This window comes from Salvelinus sp. IW2-2015, unplaced genomic scaffold, assembly GCF_002910315.2.
Source record: "Salvelinus sp. IW2-2015 unplaced genomic scaffold, ASM291031v2 Un_scaffold3979, whole genome shotgun sequence".
NCBI classification, from domain to species: domain Eukaryota; kingdom Metazoa; phylum Chordata; class Actinopteri; order Salmoniformes; family Salmonidae; genus Salvelinus; species Salvelinus sp. IW2-2015.
The window spans coordinates 7,327-23,108 of record NW_019945252.1 but is presented as its reverse complement, the minus strand read 5'-3'; the positions used below and the strand labels follow the sequence as shown (position 1 = coordinate 23,108).

General features: G+C 43.0%; 1 pseudogene; it reads left to right on the top strand.

Annotated features, from left to right (window-relative positions):
* The window catches only part of LOC112076746 (probable E3 ubiquitin-protein ligase HERC3), a 24,639-nt pseudogene extending 10,701 nt beyond the window's left edge, over positions 1 to 13,938 (top strand).
* Positions 13,939 to 15,782: the final 1,844 nt, after the last annotated feature.

Genomic DNA, 15,782 nt, shown 5'->3' with positions numbered 1-15,782 from the left:
CGTGACGGAAAAGATGTCCGCCTGTTGTAGGAGCAAGTCAGAATAGACAAGAGAACGCATACTAGGACGTTAAAAGGAACAGGCACACGAGTGCAAGGACTTGTTCAGATACATCCACAGCTTTTCAGTGACTCATTAATGTACTGTATATAAAACTATGACTGTAGGGAGAAGATCACTAGTCACTATAATACGTATATTAACCATGCGTATTAAAAGTCTATGAATGGGATAAATTCAATGTTCAAAGAATGAAATAGTATCAAAATATCCCCATGTGGTAAAATGTTTGACATTTTTCAGCAACACGGATGTTTCTAGAGTGAACTGTATTAGGTTGTGAGTGAGTCGAGGTCTATGAAACAGGATTCTCAGTGTTTAACACACTGATTGATGGTCTTTGAGGCGGATTGCTTAGCTTGTATTGCTTTCCTGCCATCTAGTGGACTAAATCAAAATCTAGGGAGCTTCTCGTGTAGGGCAGCGTTTCCAAACTGGGGAACCCAGGGGGTTCACATTTCGTTTTTTGCCCTAGCACTACACAGCTGGTTCAAATAATCAACTCGTCATCAGCTTTGGTTTTTGAATCAGCTGTGTACTAGAGAAAAAAAAAACATGCACCTTTTGGAGTTTGGAAAGTGCTTGTGTAGGGTGAAGATGCATCTAGACACTGATCTTGGATTAGCATTTTTTCCCCACTAATAGTTAAGATTAGTATTGGGAGGGAAGGGAGCTGATCCTAGATTCTCCAAGGGAAACTTCACTCAGGAGCTATTTCTTATAAGCATAAACTGTTCCCGTAAGTCACCACAATGCTGTTGAGCTAGCCATTTTTAAACCAACAGTCAGTAACTCTTCCCTCTCCTTTCCTCTTTCTAGGGCCAGATCATTATGCCATTACAAAAATCAACTGTGGAGGGGACCATAACTTCCTATTGTACTCAGATGAAAAGGTAAAGGACTTCACATAATCGTTTCTCAGCTTTTGGTCATTAACTGATGTAATAGTACAGGGACCGTATTCATAAAGCATCTCAGAATTGGAGTGATCTAGGATCAGTTTACCTTTTAGATCATAATGAATAAGATCACATGCACAGGGGGGCCCTGATCCTAGATCAGTCTCGCTTTAATGAGTACAGGCCCAGACATTGAATTGAAAGACATTCAATTTTCTTATACAGGGATGGGAAGAATATGCTTTAGACCAGGGTCTCCGCCCTGTTCCTGGAGAGCTACCCTCCTTTAGGTTGTTTATCCAACCCCAGTTGTAACTAACCTGGTTCAGCTTGTCAACCATTTCATTATTAGAATCAGTGCACTAGATTAGGGTTTTAGTAAAAACCTACAGGACGGTAGCTCTTCAGGAACATGGTTAAGAGAGCTCTGCTATAGACCTAGTAGTGAGGAAGGATGCTAATGTGTTTTCATTAAGTGAGCCAGTTCTAGTTTTCTGCCATTAGGTGGAGCTGTTGCTCCAGTTATTGACCAGCTGGAATGTCTGGATGGTCTCTGCTCTGGACAGAGAGATCTAAGACCAAGGCTGTGTCCCAATTATTTGTCCTACCTCCCAGAATGTGCACCTGTTCACTTCCCTTCACTGGTTCGAAGAAAAGACTGGTATAATAAATATGGTGGAAACTCCCTCTAGCCGATCCTCCACCAATCCAATGCTTTTAGATTTGTGGGAAGTAGTGAATGAGATATTACTGTGATGCACCCCAAGTAGGCTACATCTGTCTTCAACGGATATCCTCCTGTTGATTGCCAGGAATGTGACTTGATAACACCAACACACAGATAGATACTCCCACTACAATGTACTTGGACCTCTCAGAGTATTTATTTTATCTGCAAGTAGGAAAGGGAATGAACCCAAAACACACGTCTCTGGATAGCCTTGTAATGTCTACAGTGGAAGCGCTATCGAGAATAACGTTGCTAAATGTAGCCGACTAGCTGATGTGCTACGTTACCTTGACTCCCCCCTGACCCCCTTCTCTCCTCTACAGAGTTCCACCGCTCCTGAAGACTTCCGCGTCCTAACATCAGTAGAAGCATCTCTTTGATAAATGATGCAGTTTGAATACGTGGAGGATGAAACTCCTAGACAACACAGATTCCACTATCACCAAGTAACAGTGAGTTATTTGGGGATTCGATTTGTCTTGAAAATATGTTTTTGTGAACAATTGTTTATGTTTCCTATGCAGAGAATGACTTCTTTTAGCAGGACGATGATCCTGTGGTGACCCTTTTTGGCTTCAGCAGCTGAAGCTCTATACCACTCTGAAGACTGGTATACGTTTGATCTTGTTTCAATTATTGATATAATTTCCTGCATTTAGTTTGGTCTCCCTCTGCTTTTAGTGACGTCATTCTCCTGCTGTCTTCCACCGCCTGTTGGAACGCCAGCTTCCTGGATGAGAGGTGAGCATTGATCGACAGCCTATCCAGTTCTTTCACCTGTTTGGAAGGAGACCAGGAAAGGAAGCCATGAGTATTGAGTCACACCCGGTATCTCTCTCTTATGTCTTGTGGGAAAAGGCAGAGCGTTCACAGAGGACAAAATCATGTCCTTGTCCAACCAACACTCATTCCCAGCATGTGCCTACAATTCAGAACTGCTGACCTTAGGGGAAGAGACTCCAGGGAAATACTCCTATCTAGACACACTGTACAGACACACGGCATTCCATTAGAGATCCGTGCGGAGATAAAGCGCAGATGGCGTGTATGAGGGAGGGTGGCCATTTGTTGCTGATTCTCCGCCAGATGCCTATCACTTCATGGGAACGACCCTAGTTCCGAGCCCATCAGCGTAATGGTGTCCTCTAGACTCGAGAAGCAATAAGCACCTTACTGTATGTCCTGCCCTCCTGCTAAAGCAGCCTGTCCTAAAACTACTGGATTTAACAGTTATATAAAACACTGGCAGGTTAAGCCATTAGCTCAACCGAGAGGGAGAGAGACTGACTATGTGTTGCTGGTAGTATGTTATGTTCCCAATCTCACATCTGTTATTGTTTGTGGAGGTCACTCATTTGTGATGGCATCATGTGGGCCGCCCAAGAACGGCTGCACGGTGTTCCTAAAACTAATTGGCTCAATTTGGATCTTAGAGTATGAAACACACACACACAGCATGCCACAAAGCTGCCTGATTCCGGTGGGTACAGAAGCACTGTTCCCTAGCTAGCATAACGCCTCTCTACTTGTTAGTGCTTATCGTTCCGGTCGGAGTCTCTGTTTACCAAACAGTCACACAAAGCCAAATCTGGTTTATTATGGCTGAATTATTATAATTTTTTTCATTATCTGGAGGTTGTCTGTAAATAGTCGCTGTCCTTCATGCTTTGAGTTTTCTGGGCTTGTGGTGTTTCTCTCTCTCACACACACAACACCCCTGGCAGAGGTCACAAGATAAAGCAGTGAATGTGGTTTGGAATGGGCTTAAATACTGACTAGACTTAATATATGGTCCATATCTTGTCGGAACTAGAAGCACAAGCATTTCGCTACACTCGCATTAACATCTGCTAGCCATGTGTATGTGAGCAATAACATTTGATTTGTCTGGTTTTGGAACACCCTTTGACCGGTACACGCTTAGAAAAAAGGGTTCCAAAAGGGTTTTTCAGCTGTCCCATAGGATAACCCTTTTTGGTTCCAGGTAGAACCCTTTTTGGTTCCAGGTAGAACCCTTTTTGGATTCCAGGTAGAACCCTTTTTGGAACCCAAAAGGGTTCTTCAAAGGGTTATCCTATGGGGACAGCCGAAGAATCCTTTAAGGTTCTAGATGGCACTTTTTTTTTTCTAGGAGTGTACGGCGTCTGTTAGACCTAGCCAGCAGCACTTTGGACAGAGCTATGTAGTAGAGTAAAATAGGGGTGTTCAGGGTACACCGCCCCCTACGCTTTGTTTTGATGGCTGGAGAGTATCATAGGCCACGGCATTGAATTCCCATGCCACATATGAACTATGTCCCCCGTTGACTTCTGAAATGGTACMGCACACATTACACATCATCTCAGTAAGATCAACACATACTCTGCTGGGTTTTGATGGTTTCACGCAGAATGCCTACTGGACTGAGGTCATGAGGTTCAGAGCTAGCTAGAGGAGGAGACACCCCCCCCCCCTTTCAAACCACACACCACTCCAAACCGAGAAATTCGATTTTTTTGGAGGGAGGGGGGAGCGGGGTTTTGATGGTTTCACGCAGAATGGGGCTGGACGGAGAGGTCAGGCCTAGCACCCATAAATTGATTTTGGGGCTTCTCAACCTAACTTGATTTATTGTGTTCTATGAAGATCAGGCAGCATTAGCAACCAGCCAACCACAGGAGGCCTCTCCCAAAACATTTTCCTGTGATGTTTTTGTCCTTTTGTCGAGTCCAGCTAATCCTTTAGATTTTGTAAAAAAGCTATCCTTGTTCCGACATTTAAAAAATATAAATATATTGTAGCGTGTTGGTCAGTATTGCAAGTTGAAATGCATTTCTTAATCAATATCAAGTATCTCCCATTCTTCGCCATCGGTCAGTTATAGTGTTAAATGTATAAAACTTTAGGTACTCTACTTAACTCATATCATAATATACTCATTTAGTTGCATCTCCATTAGCAAATGAAAATACAAAGCATTGTGATGTACAATTAACCGGTTGTATGGACAGCTGTTAGGTGATTATTTGATGGATGATTTTAAATGGATGTATCCGTCTCTCTCCCTCCATCCATGTGTCTCTGTCCTGCCAGGCACGAAGAGTTTTGAGAGCCTGCTGATCCCCAGCTGCCCTGCTCTCCCCCTGACGTTTAGGCCATGAGGATCTACCTGATCCTGTCGGAGTGTCCCGCCCTGCACGACTCCAAGAACTCATCACCCTCACCATCCCCTAGCCATGGCCATACTCCGCCTGGATGCCAACCCCAGCAAAGTGCTTGGTAGGGGGGGAACATAGTTGCATTTCAGCACACAACAATGCACAATCACATGTTAATGTACTATGTACATTGCACGCACACAGACACCCAACGTGCGCACGCACACAGACACCCATACGTGCGCACGACACAGACACCCATACGTGCGCACGCAACACACATCGACAGGCTGTAGTGGAGCAAGTCGAGAGCTTCAAGTTCCTCTGTGTCTACATCACTAAGGCTCTATCATGGTCCACACACACACACACACAGTCGTCTGGGGGCACGACAACACCTCTTCCCCCTCAGGAGGCTGAAAAGATTTGGCATGGGTCCCGATTCTTAAAGTTTTTAGAGCTGCACCATTGAGAGCATCTTGATGAGCTGCATCACCGCCTGGTATGGCAACTGCTTGGCATCCAGCCGCAAGGCGCTACAGAGGGTAGTGCGTACATCCCAGTACATCACTGGGGCCGAGTCCCTGCCATTCAGGACCTCTATACCAGGTGGTGTCAGGAAAGGCCCTAAAAATTGTCAAAGACTCCAGCCACCCAAGTCATAGCATGTTCTCTCTGCTACCACACAGCAAGTGGTACCAACAGGAACCTGAACAGCTTCTACCCCCAAGCCATAAGACCGTAAATAGTTAAATAGTAATCAATAGCTACCTGGACTATCTGCATTGATCCTCCTTTGCACAAGTTTTTTGACTCATCACATAACCTGCTGCTACTGTTTATTATCTATCCTGTGGCCTAGTCACTTTACCCCTACCTATATGTACATATCTACCTCAATTATCTTGTATCCCTGCACATGGACTCGGTACTGGTACCCTGTGTGTTATAGCCAAGTTATCGTTACTCATTGTAGATTTACTCCTTGTGTTGTAATCTTTCTATTATTTATTTTATTTTCTCTCTGCGTGTTGGGAAAGGCCATAAGTAGGCATTTCACTGTTAGTCCACACCTCTGTTATGAAGCATTTGACAATTACATTTGATTTGACACAAATATGCACATACACGGAGGCACAGACAAATACCCTCATGCACACAAATGTGCTGAACAGTGTTTGATACTGTATACCCTGTACACCTCAGTCTACCACAAATACTCTTTCTCCGTACTGCACAGTCAGTCCCAGGAAAATGGCAGTTATTCAACCGTCATAATGGTATACACTTCATGTGTACAGTGCATCACATGGCACTTCTGCCATACTTTTAAATATACAATGTCATTGCAGGTTCCCTTTAAAAGATGCTGGAATGTGATGTGTTGTCTTGTTTTCGGATCCCCGTAGATAACGTGGTGGTGTGTATATTCTGGATCCCATAGATAACTGGTGGTGTGTTATATTCTGGATCCCATAGATAACTGGTGGTGTGTTATATTCTGGATCCCGCAGATAACTGGTGTGTGTTATATTCTGTATCCCGTAGATAAACTGGTGGTGTGTTATATTCTGGATCCCATAGATAACTGGTGGTGTGTTATATTCTGGATCCCCGTAGATAACGGTGGTGGTGTGTTATATTCTGGATCCCCGTAGATAACTGGTGGTGTGTTATATTCTGGATCCATAGACAACTGGTGGTGTGTTATATTCTGGATCCCGCAGATAACTGGTGGTGTGTGTATTCTGGATCCCCGTAGATAACTGGTGGTGTGTTGATATTCTGGATCCCCGTAGATAACTGGTGGTGTGTTATATTCTGGATCCCCGCAGATAACTGGTGGTGTGTTATATTCTGGATCCCCGTAGATAACTGGTGGTGTTGTATATTCTGGATCCCCGTAGATAACTGGTGGTGTTTTCCCATAGATAACTGGTGGTGTGTTATATTCTGTATCCCATAGATAACTGGTGGTGTGTTATATTCTGGATCCCGCAGATAACTGGTGGTGTGTTATATTCTGGATCCCCGTAGATAACTGGTGGTGTGTTATATTCTGGATCCCCGTAGATAACTGGTGGTGTGTTATATTCTGGATCCCGTAGATAACTGGTGGTGTGTTATATTCTGGATCCCCGTAGATAACTGGTGGTGTGTTATATTCTGGATCCCATAGATAACTGGTGGTGTGTTATATTCTGGATCCCCGCAGATAACTGGTGGTGTGTTGTATTCTGTATCCATAGATAACTGGTGGTGTGTTATATTCGGATCCCATAGATAACTGGTGGTGTGTTATATTCTGGATCCCATAGATAACTGTGGGTGTTATATTCTGGATCCCCGCAGATAACTGGTGGTGTGTAATATTCTGTATCCCCGTAGATAACTGGTGTGTGTTATATTCTGGATCCCGTAGATAACTGGTGGTGTGTTATATTCTGGATCCCGTAGATAACTGGTGGTGTGTTATATTCTGGATCCCCGTAGATAACTGGTGGTGTGTTGTATTCTGGATCCCCGTAGATAACTGGTGGTGTGTTGTATTCTGGATCCCCGTATAACTGGTGGTGTGTGTTTATTCTGGATCCCCGTAGATAACTGGTGGTGTGTTATATTCTGGATCCCCGTAGATAATGTGGTTGTTTATATTCTGGATCCCATAGATAACTGGTGGTGTGTTATATTCTGGATCCCCGTAGATAACTGGTGGTGTGTTATATTCTGGATCCCCGTAGATAACTGGTGGTGTGTATATTCTGGATCCCATAGATAACTGGTGGTGTGTTGTATTCTGGATCCCCGTAGATAAACTGGTGGTGTGTTATATTCTGGATCCCCGTAGATAACTGGTGTGGTGTTATATTCTGGATCCCTAGATAACTGGTGGTGTGTTATATTCTGGATCCCCGTAGATAACTGGTGGTGTGTTATATTCTGGATCCCGTAGATAACTGGTGGTGTGTTATATTCTGGATCCCTAGATAACTGGTGTTGTTATTTTCTGTATCCCCGTAGATAACTGGTGGTGTGTTATATTCTGATCCCCGTAGATAACTGGTGGTGTGTTATATTCTGGATCCCGTAGATAACTGGTGTGTGTGTTATATTCTGGATCCCCGTAGATAACTGGTGGTGTGTTATATTCTGGATCCCGTAGATAACTGGTGGTGTGTTATATTCTGGATCCCATAGATAACTGGTGTGTTTATATTCTGGATCCCCGTAGATAACTGGTGGTGTGTTATATTCCGGATCCCGTAGATAACTGGTGTGTGTTATATTCTGTATCCTCGTAGATAACTGGTGGTGTGTTATATTCTGGATCCCATAGATAACTGGTGGTGTGTTATATTCTGGATCCCCGTAGATAACTGGTGTGTGTTATATTCTGGATCCCTGCAGATAACTGGTGGTGTGTTATATTCTGGATCCCCGTAGATAACTGGTGGTGTGTTATATTCTGGATCCCTGCAGATAACTGGTGGTGCCTGGTGGACGGCGGTGTGTTCTCCAGGCTGGTGGACATGTATAAGAGCATCGTGTGTTCCTGTTAACCGGAGGAAAGGCCCTGCTCGTCCCTGTCTTCCTAGAAAACTACACCAGTGCCACGCTAAAGCTTCTAGAGAAACTTCATAAGGTAACGTTTCCTGCTAATGCTCATGGGAAACTTCATTAGGTCATTCTTTACGTAAAAGTTTCTCAGATACTTCACAAGTTTGTTTTTATACTAAAGCTTGGGGAGAAACTTCAAGAGGTGTTATGATTCCCGCCTTAAACATAGGTCTACTGTGCGAATAGGATCCTTTTTTAAAAGGTAGGAACACACGAGGTGTCCTTTTTTTAAAGAATGTCGTAATGCAAAAAACAAGTTTACAGAATTGTGGGAAAATATCTAGAATATGCATAATTATGGGTGTGTGTTCTGAGCAGGGCTGTTGTGCTGTGTGGTGTGTCCAGGTTAACCTGAAGGCCGGGCATGTGGAGTACAACCGCTTCTATATCCCTGACATCACCACCCTGGTGGACATCCAGGAAGACTACCTCAAGTGGTTTCTGAGTAAAGCAGAGATTGTGAGTACTGGAGCTCTCTACGTCTCTCTCTCTCCGTCTCTCTGTGTCTCTCTTCTTGTGATGATGTCGTCCTGTGGAATTTTGTGTGTGTGTGTGTGTGTGTGTGTGTCCAATGATCTAATTCACATTCTAATCCAATGGGATGCTACTCTCACAGACGAGCCCCCTAGCCCCTACCCCTATACCTCTTCCATCTCTCTCTCACTCCCTCTTTCTCACTGTGTAGTAGAATCTGTTGAACTGTGTAGGCCCTTTCTAGGAAGAGCACTGAGACTTTGTTGTCCCCACCCTCATATTTTCACCTTTGTGTCTTGTTGCTCTGGCCAATGTCTCAGTAAACTGGTATAGCTAGACAGCCATGCCCCTGCCATCAGCTGTCAATCTGAATAAACTGTTATGATCCTCTAGAATATAGTTTTCATGGGTAAATTGGACAGAACTGAGTTGATGATTTATAATTTTGTTTTTCAGAAAATGAGAACACCAGCAGTACAGGTATACAGGCTGTTTTCTAATCAAATGAGTGTAAATGCCACGTCTCTCTTAGCATATAGATAACATCTCTTCAAACGATAACGTTTCTCTTCTCTTSCATTCAGAGCTCAGTGACTTTATGTGCCTACCCGTTCATACTGAARGCCCAAGCCAAGACCACCATGCTGCAAACTGACGCTGAGCTACAGATGCAGGTAACAGCCAGGATTGGAAAATATATATGTACATTTTTACAGACGCTCTGGTACAAGAACGAACTGTAATATAGTAGTGAGTGCATACATTTTCATCAGTAATGGTCCCTCGTGGGAATCGAACCCACAACCCTGGCATTGCAAGTGCCATGCTCTACCAACCCAGCCACACGGGACACATTATATAAAAGTTTCCCACTGTTAACTCAAGTTTGAAACTGATTTATGTTGACATTTGCCGTGATAAAATAACTCGTTTTTATAGACAATGTAAGAATGAATCATGTCCCTTGGAGACCATTTAACTGCACTTGTCTTTTTTAAACACTTTATGTAAAAAAAAAAATAATATATATAATAATAATAATTTCCATCTCTCCTACACTGGAGGTGGGGTGGGACATATTTTTGTACGTTTCCCCTGTCTTGACCTTTTCCAAGATGGCGGTGAGCGGGGCCAACATGCATAACGTTTCATCATGCTGCTGACGCTGGAACCCCTCCTGCGCCGAACCCCTTCCTGGTGCTCCACGTACGCAGGGACCACTTAGTGAGCGACGCGCTGAGAGAGCTCACCTCTACTCTGACGTCGACCTCAAGAAGCCCCTCAAGAGTCAGAGTTCAGCACCTCTCAGGGTCACAAAGGTCATGTAGTGTGTCGTAAATAGACATGGAGAGATTTTTTTTAGGAGAGATCTTGTAATCAAAGAGAAATAAGATAACACCACCAATCATCAATTGTTTGTCAACAGCTGCACACTGTTGTAGTGCCACTTGAATTACAGGAACTAAGGTCATATACACTGTTGTTAGTGCCACTTGAATTACAGGAACTAAGGTCATATCACTGTTGTTAGTGCCACTTGAATTACAGGAACTAAGGCCTATATCACTGTTGTTAGTGCCACTTGAATTACAGAACTAAGGCCATATCACTGTTGTTGTGCCACTTGAATTACAGGAACTAAGGGGCATATCACTGTTGTTAGTGCCACTTGAATTAACAGAACTAAGGTCATATCACTGTTGTTAGTGCCACTTGAATTACAGGAACTAAGGTCATATCACTGGTTTAGTGCCACTTGAATACAGGAACTAAGGTCATATCACTGTTGTTAGTGCCACTTGAATTACAGGAACTAAAGTCATATCACTGTTGTTAGCGCACTTGAATTACAAGAACTAAGGCCATAATCACTTGAAGATGAGAAAGTGATTGACAGAGTATTTGGGCTCAGTTAGTGTTAACTCGAAATGACACAACGACAAGTTCCAGTTTAACAAAGTTTACAATACTATATGAACACACTACAAGGTAGCCATACACTCAAGGCTAGGTCCATGAACGACAAACTCCCTGCGCAGGCGCACTCTTGACTGAGTGATAGCCCCGTAATAACAGAAGTATAGGGATACTTAAAACATGAACTTAACAGTTAGTGCCACTTTAATTACAGAACTAAGGCCCTCTCTCCCCCTCTAGGTGATATTTGATGGGGAGGAGGCGGTGGATGCAGGGGGGGTAACCAAGGAGTTCTTCCTACTGCTGTTGAAGGAGCTGATGGACCCTGTGTACGGCATGTTCACCCAGTACACCCAGTCCAACCTGCTCTGGTTCTCTGATAAAGTGAGTCATGTACCACTCAGTGGAGGCTGCTGAGGGGAGGATGGCTCATAATAATAGCTGGAACGGAGCAAATGGAATGYCATCAAACACATGGAAACCATGTGTTTAATGTATTTGATACCATTCCACCTATTTCTCACCAGCCATTACCACGAGCCCGTCCTCCCCAATTAAGGTGCCACCAACCTCCTGTGTGACCGCTTCTACTGCACAACACTGTACCGCTAACATATGACAAAACATGTCTTTTTACTGTTCTAATTACATTAGTAACCAGTTTATAATAGCAATAAGGCACCTCCGCGTTGCGTCGTGCCTAAGAACAGCCCTTAGCCGTGGTATATTGGCCATATACCACAACCCCCCGAGGTGCCTTATTGCTTAAATATAGTGCTGATGTTACTCATAATACTGTGTCAAAAAATAAAATACTAAATAAATTAAACACTGTACTTGAAAAGGGATGTAGTATTAAATATTTCTTGCAAGTGCGTTGGAGTATAGTACATTATTCAAGAGAAGTGTATTAAATGCCTTCACTGACCTTAGCAACGGTTGCTAGAGGAATACACTAAAAAAGGGAAGTGTTGCAAGCGAACAGTGTAGCAGTCTATTGAATAAGTGTTTTTTTTATGTCTCCAGGTAAGAACACATTCTCTTTTACAGTAATGACAATAAAACATGTCTAACCGTTAATGGGGTACTGTGACATCTTAGAATTGGCTCTTTGTAGAAAACTAATGTTAGTCTGTCTGTTTGCATCCTAATTGGCACCCTATTCCCTATATAGTGCTCTATGCCATTTGGGACACAGACCCTATCTATTGTATGAAGCAACACCAAGGTCATATTAGTTGTCAAATCCCTTCTACTCATGTTCTGGAAGCCAGCTAACCACCTCAACATGTCAGAAGGGTCAATTTCATTATCTTCTAAATCTAAACAACATTATGCGTTTTCAAAGCCGAACAAGGTCACAAACAACGTTTCAAAATATTTCCAAATGCTCTGAATAGACACGGTTGGTCTTGGTTACCTGAGTGTTTAGCTTTTAACCGGGTCTTGTAACACCTTTTGTTTGTATTTCAATGACCTTTGTTAACCCCCGACCCAGGCTTGGCTGTGTGGCCTGCCATTGTGCTGTAAGTTGGATACATTCTATGTGTGAAGGGACATGCCACTAGGCCAGAAAGGTCATATTTGTTGTTGTGGTTTGTTGAGGGTAGAAATAATTTATTGTATGAAATATGAACCGCTTATGTAATGAGAGCCGTCCTATCGGAGTGAGTTGGCGTAGGTCAGCGTTTTCCAGGAATAGGGACACCCATGCGAGGCAAGGCGACATCGCGGAACGTTCACTCACGTATACAAATAGCAACCTGGGTCGTGGGAAAATTATGAATGGCTATGAACCCTTTGACACTCGCAATTGACAGAGGTAAGTGAGGAACTCAAAACGGGCGCTGTAACAATAAAATGAAGTGGAATAGGCTCAGAATAGGTTTGTAGGGTTCATCAACAATATTTTGTTAGAAAGGCATAATAGGTAATTATTCATATGTAGTTTTAAATCAGAAACACAAATGCGTAATGAATCAATAACAATTCTGAGTAGCCCATAATACATTTCCCAGTTGGTGAACATTATTGAATGAAGTGGTTGAATAATAAAGAAATGACATCTTGGTTTGGATTTAAAAACGTTGGTGGGTATGCCAGCCTACATTTCCATCGTAAACAAGGTGTACATCTCAATAGTTTCAAGTCCTTGTGTTTTCTCTCTTAATACTGATAAACAGTTATACAACACTTTCAGTAGGCTTCGATCTTGTTGCTTTCACCTCTCCTGTATTTTCTGATCAGCGCGGAACGGCAACAAGAAGAGGACGGCTCTTAAGACTATTGCTATGCACCCAACAAAGCATTGCCTCTCTATCTAACTTCCTTGTTGTGCTCTCTCTGTTTGTGGCCCAGTGTTTTGTAGAGCACAACTGGTTCAATCTGATAGGGATCATCTGTGGGCTGGCCATCTATACAGCACCGTGGTGGACCTCCACTTCCCCCTGGTCCTTTACAAGAAGCTACTGGGCGTAGCACCCACTCTGGAGGACCTCAAGGAGCTGTCGCCCACAGAGGCACGGTAAGTGAATTCATAGCCCAGCCACGAGGCCTCTAGGCTGGGATGGACTTGCATGCTAACTCCCCTAGCCACATCTGTTAAAAGTTCTACATGGAAAGTGAGTGTTCTTCATTCATTAAAAATGACTTAGTGTTGAACACAATCTTTTTACTGCCATTAGGTATATGATGTCCATGCTGTTTGTATAAATGTATTTCCTCTGGTGCGGAGAGATTTCATTCTGGTTTATTTTTTAAATGCCCCTTTCCCCTTTATTTTGAAAACATTTGTAAACTCAACATTTCTTCAGAAGGCAATAATTGAGTTTTGGGCTTAGGGTTGGGCGGCATCCATTGATCTTCATACACCATTCCTGTACCATACTAGGGTATATGGTATTTCCTGGCAGTGCACACTTTCTTTCCAAATGCACAAAACAAATTTTGGCAGCAGGGATCTTGATCCAGGAAGAGATTGTTTTCTCTGCTGTAAACTGCTGTGTCAGTGATTACAGCTGGAGTCTTTTCTGGGTAAGTCTAAGAGCTTTGCACACTTGGATTGCACAATATTTGCAAATTAATAAAAAAATTCTTCAAGCTCTGTCAAGTTGGTTGTTAATCATTGCTAGACAGCCATTTTCAAGTCTTGACATAGACTTTCAAACCGATCTAAAGTAAAAATCGTGACTAGGCCACTCAGGAACATTCTATTCTAATTTCGTCTTGGTAAGCATCTCTATGTATATTTGGTCTTGTGTTTTAGGTTATTGTCCTGCTGCAAGGTGGATATTAGTCTCCCAGTGGTCTGTTGGAAAGCAGACTGAACACGGTTTCCTCTGTGGTTTTGCCTGTGCTTAGCTCCATTCAGTTTCTTTTTATCCTAAACTTTCTAGTCCTTGCCGATGACAAGCATACCCATAACATGATGCAGCCACCACCATGCTTGAAAAATTGGTACTCATTGATGTGTTGTGTTAGATTTGCCCCAAACATAACACTTTGTATACAGGACATAAGGTTAATTTCTTTGCCACATTTTTTGCAGTATTACTTGCAAACGGGATGCATGTATTCTGCACTGGCTTCCTTCTTTTCACTCTGTCATTTAGGTTAGTATTGTGGAGTAACTACAATTGTGGTTGATCCATCCTCAGTTTTCTCCTATCACAGCCATTAAACTCTGTAACTGTTTTAAAGTCACCATTGGCCTCATGTGTGAAACCCTGGCCGTTTCCTCTCCTCTCCTGCAACTGAGTCAGGAAGGACGCCTGTATCTTTGTTGTGATTGGGTGTATTAATACACCATCCCCAAAGTGTAATTAATAACTTTCACCATGCTCAAAAGTCTTCTTTATAATAATCCCCAACGGAAAAACCTCCCTGGTGTTTGTGGTTGAATCTGTGTTGAAATTCACTGCTCAACTGAGCGACCTTACAAACAATTGTATGTGTGGGGTACAGAGATGAGGTAGCTCATTCAAAATCACGTTAAACACTATTATTGCAAGACATTTCACCTTTTCATTTTTTAATCATTTTTAAACATTTTTAAAAAATCCACTTTGACATTATTGGGTATTGTGTGTCGGGCAGTGACACAAAATCTCAATTTAATCCATTTTATATTCAGTGCTGTAACACAACAAATATGGAAAGAGTCAATGGCTGTGAATACTTTCTGGATGCACCTGCTTACTGTACGTAACCCAGCGGTTGCCAGGGGTCTAATTGTCTGCAGATGGTCCGGAGGTTACTGCTGAAGCTTTTATCCTTAGATTACCAGTCTGAGGACTACAATAGGCAGTGCATCGGCCTTAGCCTGTCACAGTAAAAAGACAGCCTTCTTTTAAGGAGTTGGCTCCCTGGGGAGTGTTGGGCCACAAAACAACCCAGACGATGAAATAGTGTCTTGTTGTTTTGTCATGTTGTTTTCTTATGAGCTGTACTTTTGGGTACACTTAGACAGCAGTAGAGAGTCGACACAGCTGTGGCTTTTGATCTAAGTGGGTGAAGAAGAAGAGAAATTAATGACAGTTGGTATATTTTTTTATCTTCTATTAAGCTCTGTGTACTCCTAGTACTCTGAGTTGAAAGCTTAGATTTTTTATTTATTTAACTAGGCATGTCAGTTAAGAACAAATTCTTATTTACAATGACGGACCTACCCCGCCAAACCCGGACGACGCTGGGCCAATGTGCACCGCCCTAGGGACTCCCAATCACGGCCGGTTGTGAACAGCCTGGATTCGAACCAGGTGTCTGCCTCTAGCACAGCGCAGTGCCTGCTAGAGCCACTCGGGAGCCCAAAATAACTGGATATCAAATACCTACTCCACAGGCTACTGGAGTTCAGCAAAAAACTCAACTCCACAACCCATAAGAACAAACCAATCCCAATATCACAGCCCATACAAAGCCAAAGGCACATACTCCTATCTCTCTCTT